The sequence below is a fragment of the Caretta caretta genome, chromosome 4 (assembly GCF_965140235.1).
Source record: "Caretta caretta isolate rCarCar2 chromosome 4, rCarCar1.hap1, whole genome shotgun sequence".
NCBI classification, from domain to species: domain Eukaryota; kingdom Metazoa; phylum Chordata; order Testudines; family Cheloniidae; genus Caretta; species Caretta caretta.
Window position 1 is genome coordinate 126,211,278 of NC_134209.1, and position 6,133 is coordinate 126,217,410.

A 6,133-nucleotide genomic window follows, 5' to 3' on the forward strand; every position below is an offset into this window, starting at 1 on the left:
TTTGCATTTACCAACATCGAATTTCATCTGCCATTTTGTTGCCCAGTCACCCAGTTTTGAGAGATCCTTTTGTAACTCTTTGCAGTCTTCCTCGGACTTAACTACCTTGAGTAGTTTTGTATCATCTGCAAATTTTGTCAGCTCACTGTTTACCTCTTTTCCCAGATCATTTATGAATATGTTGAATAGGACTGGGTCCAGAACAGACCCCTGGGGGACACAACTATTTACCTTTCTCCATTCTGAAAACTGACCATTTATTCCTACCCCTTTGTTTCCTATCTTTTAGCCAGTTAACAATCCATGAGAGAACCTTCCCTCTTATCCCTCTTATCCCATGACAGCTTACTTCGCTTAAGAGCCTTTGGTGAGGGACCTTCCCCCAACAAATTATGTTCATCTATGTGTCTGACAATTTTGTTCTTTACTATAGTTTCAACCAGTTTGCTTGGTACTGAAGTCAGGCTTACTGGCCTGTAATTGCCGGAGTCACCTCTGGAGCCCCTTTTAAAAATTGGCATCACATTAGCTATCCTCCAGTCATTTGGTACAGAAGCTGATTTAAACAATAGGTTACAGACTACAGTTAGTAGTCCTGCAATTTCACAATTGAGTTCCTTCAGAACTCTTGCGTGAATACCATCTGGTCCTCGTGACTCATTATTGTTTAATTTATCAATTTGTTCCAAAACCTCCTCCAATGATCATAGAATATCAGAGTTGGAAGGGACCTCAGGAGGTCATCTAGTCCAGCCCCTGCTCAAAGCAGGACCAATCCCCACCTAAATCATCCCAGCCCGGGTTTGTCAAGCCTGACCTTAAAAACCTCAAAGGAAGGAGATTCCACCACCACCTCCCTAGGTGACGCATTCCAGTGCTTCACCACCCTCCTAGTGAAAAAATTTTTGCTATGATTCTATGATACCTCAATCAGGGACAGCTTTTTCTATTATACCTCTATCAGGGACAGTTCCTCAGATCTCTCACCTAAAAAGAATGGCTCAGGTTTGGGAATATCCCTCACATCCTCCACATTGAGACAACTTGTGTAAGGTAGTTTCTTTTATTGGCCCAATTTCTACTGGGGACAGAGATAAGCTTTCAGGTTTACACAGAGCTCTGCTTCAGGGCCAATAGTGGATGCTATGTAGATAACATTCTAGATGTTCTTTATAATAACCCATTCCCAGGTCTGTCTTCCACGCTCTCCCAAAAAATTCCCAAATGCTCCAATCTGTTTTTGTTTTACATAAGCCCCAGTCCTGCAAACACTTGCATGGCTGCTTATCTTTAAGTATGTGAGTAGTCAGTCCCTTTGATATCACAGCTTAAAGGTAAGCATGTTCACAGAATTAGGGCCTCTGTAAGCCTTCTGTGGTAGGGAATGCAGCACTATCTACTTTGCAAAAAGAAAAGGAGTACTTGTGGCACCTCAGAGACTAACCAATTCATTCGAGCATAAGCTTAGCCACTCCCAGTCTCTATTCAAGCCTAAGTTAAGTCATCATGCAAGGTAATCTATTTCCCCTTGTTTTTTCCTACCCCCCCCCCCGATGTTCTTGTCAAATCCTGGATTTGTGCTGGAAATGGCCCACCTTGATTATCATACACACTGTAAGGAGAGTGATCACTTTAGATAAGCTATTACCAGCAAGAGAGTGGGGTGGGGAGAGGTATTTTTTCATGCTTTCTGTGTATAAAAAGATCTTCTACACTTTCCACAGTATGCATCCGATGAAGTGAGCTGTAGCTCACGAAAGCTTATGCTCAGATAAATTGGTTAGTCTCTGAGGTGCCACAAGTACTCCCTTTCTTTTTGCGAATATAGACTAACACGGCTGTTACTCTGAAAACTATCTACTTTGCAAACCAGCATGCACATTTTTAGTAAATAAAGGAAATTAATCATAATAATTCCCAGTTTTTCTCTAAAAAGACTTCATAGATGTTAAAATTGTTACTGTATGATCATGCTTTCAAAGATGACGCAGATGTTACAGCTCAGTGTCCACACAGGTCTGAGAAAAAGCCATTAAAGCATATATTTTCAAAATATTCAAAAGCTTGGACTTCTCTTAGTTTTTCCCTTCTGAGAGGTGCTGAGCACCCACAACTAGAGCTGAGTGAAAAATTTTCACTGAAAAATCACTGACAAAATAGAAAAATTTGTGAGGGAGGAATAAAGATACCAACAATTTTCTCAAAATTTGTGTAGAAAAAATTAGAAAAACAAAATGAAAATTTTCATGGAGAAAAATATTTCCTGGCTATCTCTAGCCGGAACTCCAACTGAAGCCAATTGACACCGAAAATCACATCTTATCTAAACCATATTCTAAGTCGGGGTGGGCAAACTTTTTGGCCCAAGGGCCACATCTGGAATTAGGAATTGTATGGCAGGCCATGAATGCTCACAAAATTGGGGTTGGGGTGTGGGAGAGGGTAAGTGCTCTGGTTAGGGGGTGCAGACTCTGGGGTGGGGCCAGAAATGAGGAGTTCAGGGTGGGCTCCGGGCTGGGGCAGAGGATTGGGGTGCGGGCTCCAGCTGGGTCGGGGTGCAGGCTCCGGCTGGAGGTGCAGGCTGTGGGGTGGGGCTGGGGATGAGGAGTTTGGGGTGTAGGAGGGTGCTCTGGGCTGGGACCGAGGGGTTCGGAGGGCAGGAGGAGGATCGGGGTGGGGCAGGGGGGAGGCGCAGGGGTGTAGGCTCTGGCCAGCGCTTACCTCAAGCAGCTCCCAGAAGTAGCGACATGTCCCTTCTCCGGCTCCTATGTAGCGTCACGGCCAGGCGGCTCTGCATGCTTCCCTATCCGCAGGCATCGCCCCTGCAGCTCACATTGGCCATGGCGCTTGGGGCAGGAGCAGTGTGCAGAGTGGAGCACCCTGGCTGCCCCTACGCGTAGAAGACAGAAGGGGGCCATGCCACTGCTTCCGGGAGCTGTGTGGAGCAGCCCCAAACCCCGCTCCCCAGCAGGAGCTTGAGGGATGGATTAAAACAGCTGGCGGCCCAGATCTGTATTTGGGACTGATCCACGGGACCAGCTGCCCTATCCATGCAAGAATTCTCTAAAAAGAATAATGCACCATGCTAATAGCCTAATTATCTACCCTTTTAGGTGTGGTTGCTACAAAAGTCCCTGCTTCATATGTAGCCACAGAAATGCTGACTCTTTGTGCTTTCGATGTTCCCCAGCATACATTTTGCTTTATTCGCTTTGTTTCGCCTCACAAAGTGGAGTTCAGTCAGTTTCCTGTGCCTCCTCCCACTCCTACTCTCAAAATGATAGGAAAGATGGTCTTGTGTTGAAGGCACTGGACTGGGCCTCAGGTCTGTGTTCAAGTTCTGCCTCTAATACAGACTTCCTGTATATCTTTGGGCAGTCAGTTCTCTAATGGCCAGTTCTCCATCTGTTTATAAAATAAATGGATAATTCTACTTCCCTGAATCACAGGATTATTCTGAAGAAAACTTCATTGGTTGTGAGGCATTCAAACACTACCGTGATGGGCGGAGGGGGGAACACACACAAAAATAAAGATAAAAACTGGAGATAGAAACATAGAATATCAGGGTTGGAAGGGATCTCAGGAGGTCACCTAGTCCAACCCCCTGCTCAAAGCAGGACCAATCCCCAACTAAATCATCCCAGCCAGGGCTTTGTCAAGCCTGACCTTAAAAACTCCTAAGGAAGGAGATTCCACCACCTCCCTAGGTAACGCATTCCAGTGTTTCACCACCCTCATAGTGAAAAGGTTTTTCCTAATATCCAACCTAAACCTCCCCCACTGCAACTTGAGACCACTACTCCTTGTTCTGTCATCTGCTACCACTGAGAACAGTCTAGATCCATCCTCTTTGGAACCCCCTTTGAAAGCAGCTATCAAATCCCTCCTCATTCTTCTCTTCCACAGACTAAACAATCCCAGTCCCCTCAGCCTCTCCTCCTAAGTCATGTGTTTCAGTCCCCTAATCATTTTTGTTGCGCTCCGCTGGACTTTTCCAATTTTTCCACATCCTTCTTGTAGTGTGGGGCCCAAAACTGGACACAGTACTCCAGATAAGGCCTCACCAATGTCGAACAGAGGGGAAAGATCACGTCCCTTGATCTGCTGGCAATGTCCCTACTTATACATCCCAAAATGCCACTGGCCTTCTTGGCAACAAGGGCACACCGTTGACTCATATCCAGCTTCTCGTTCAATGTAACCCCTAGGTCCTTTCTGCAGAACTGCTGCCTAGCCATTCGGTCCCTAGTCTGTAGCGGTGCATGGGATTCTTCCGTCCTGAGTGCAGGACTCTGCACTTGTCCTTGTTGAACCTCATCAGATTTCTTTTGACCCAATCCTCTAATTTGTCTAGGTCCCTCTGTATCCTGTCCCTACCCTCCAGCGTATCTACCACTCCTCCCAGTTTAATGTCATCTGCAAACTTGCTGAGGGTGCAATCCACACCATCCTCCAGATCATTAATGAAGATATTGAACAAAACCGGCCCCAGGACCGACCCTTGGAGCACTTGATACCGGCTGCCAAGTAGACATAGAGCCATTGATCACTACCCATTGAGCCTGACAGTCTATCCACCTTATAGCCTTCAAAAATGAGAACAGCATGGAAGTCTGATGGGTTTTAGGGCTCAGCTAAGCTTTACCACCCAGAAAAGGCTAATTGCAAGTATAACTCAGCTACTTAGCACCCCTGTAGGATAGCACCCAGAGTTAGAAAGGGCTTCATTTCTTCAGTGGTCTGGGGTATGGTGGCAGGACCAAATTCAAGTGATTAAATTCCTGTGTTCACTACAACTATATCTGGGTTTTTGTGCTGGCACCTTCTTCTAAGTTATAACAAGCATGGTTGTGCCCATGAAGCAGTAATTTTCAGAACAAAATTCACTTATCACCTATGTTGTGTAGCTCGGCAATGGCTCCCAGTTCACGGAGGACAGAAGTAAGCAGAGCAGGACTGGAGACGAGCTAAAGTAGCTTCTAGGAGTAGATCTTTCTTTCCTCCTCCGTTCTCATATTCCCTACTGATCTGCTTCACCATCTACCCAACCTCCTCTCTCATCCTGCCCAAGTTTGCTCCACCATCTGCTTTCACTCACCTGAGATCTGCTCTGCCATCTTGCACCCAGGCCTGACCAGCTCCACCCCTTCTCTGCAAACACTCCCATTAGCTCCAGTTTCTCCCAGCAACCACCTCTGCCTGCTCTCTCTCCCCACTCCTGACCCGCTCTGCCCCCTCCCCACTGTGCCCACGCCTGATGTGGGCTACCCTCCATCCCCTCCCACACTCTGCTTCTCAGTGCTAACCTCCTTTATCTGCTCCTTCCCGCCCCCCCATCAACTCCTGCTCACCTGTCTTCTCACAGCCCCCAATGCCCCCCCGCCTTCCTCCTCAGCCCCACGCTACACAGCCCCATCCCTCAGTCCCACACTACACAGCACCACTTCCTCCCTCAGCCCCACACTACACAGCCCCATCCCTCAGCCCCACGCTACACAGCCCCATCCCTCAGCCCCACGCTACACAGCCCCACCTCCTCCTCCTCCCGCCCTCAACCCCCACGGCCCCTCCTTCTCACCCCACTACCCAGCCCAAAAGACTTCAAAAACAGACTCCAACTAGAGACTGCTGAATTGGAATTATATTTGCAAACTGGATACAATTAACTTAGGCTTGAATAGAGACTGGGAGTGGATGGGTCATTACACAAAGTAAAACTATTTCCCCATCTCCCCACTGTATTTTCCACTGAATGCATCCGATGAAGTGAGCTGTAGCTCACGAAAGCTCATGCTCAAATAAATTGGTTAGTCTCTAAGGTGCCACAAGTCCTCCTTTTCTTTTTCCTCACTACAGTGTCTCTCCGCCCACGCCTCAGCCCCCACGGCGGCGGCTCCCCCCCCCACTGCCCGCTCGCGAGCGCTCCCTCTTTTCCTTGCCCTACCCTCTTTGGCTCGGAGAAGGCGGTGGGGGCAGGGCTCGCTGAGCGCAAACAGCCCCCGCCGTGCAGCTTCCCCTTTCGCTCACTCTTCCGCGCACGCGCCAGAGGACGGCCCACGAGGGAGCGAGCATGCGCAGAAGCCGAGGCAGCTCCCAGGCCCGATGCAGAGACCGGGCGAAGCCTCTCCCC

General features: G+C 48.2%; 1 long non-coding RNA gene across 1 annotated transcript in view; it reads right to left on the minus strand.

The window, feature by feature from the left end:
- The window catches only part of LOC142071945 (uncharacterized), a 53,423-nt gene extending 47,291 nt beyond the window's left edge, over nucleotides 1-6,132 (minus strand). The window contains exon 1 of the long non-coding RNA XR_012668206.1: nucleotides 5,948-6,132. This is a non-coding gene — a long non-coding RNA (uncharacterized LOC142071945). The remainder of the gene's footprint in view (nucleotides 1-5,947) is intronic.
- Nucleotide 6,133: the final 1 nt, after the last annotated feature.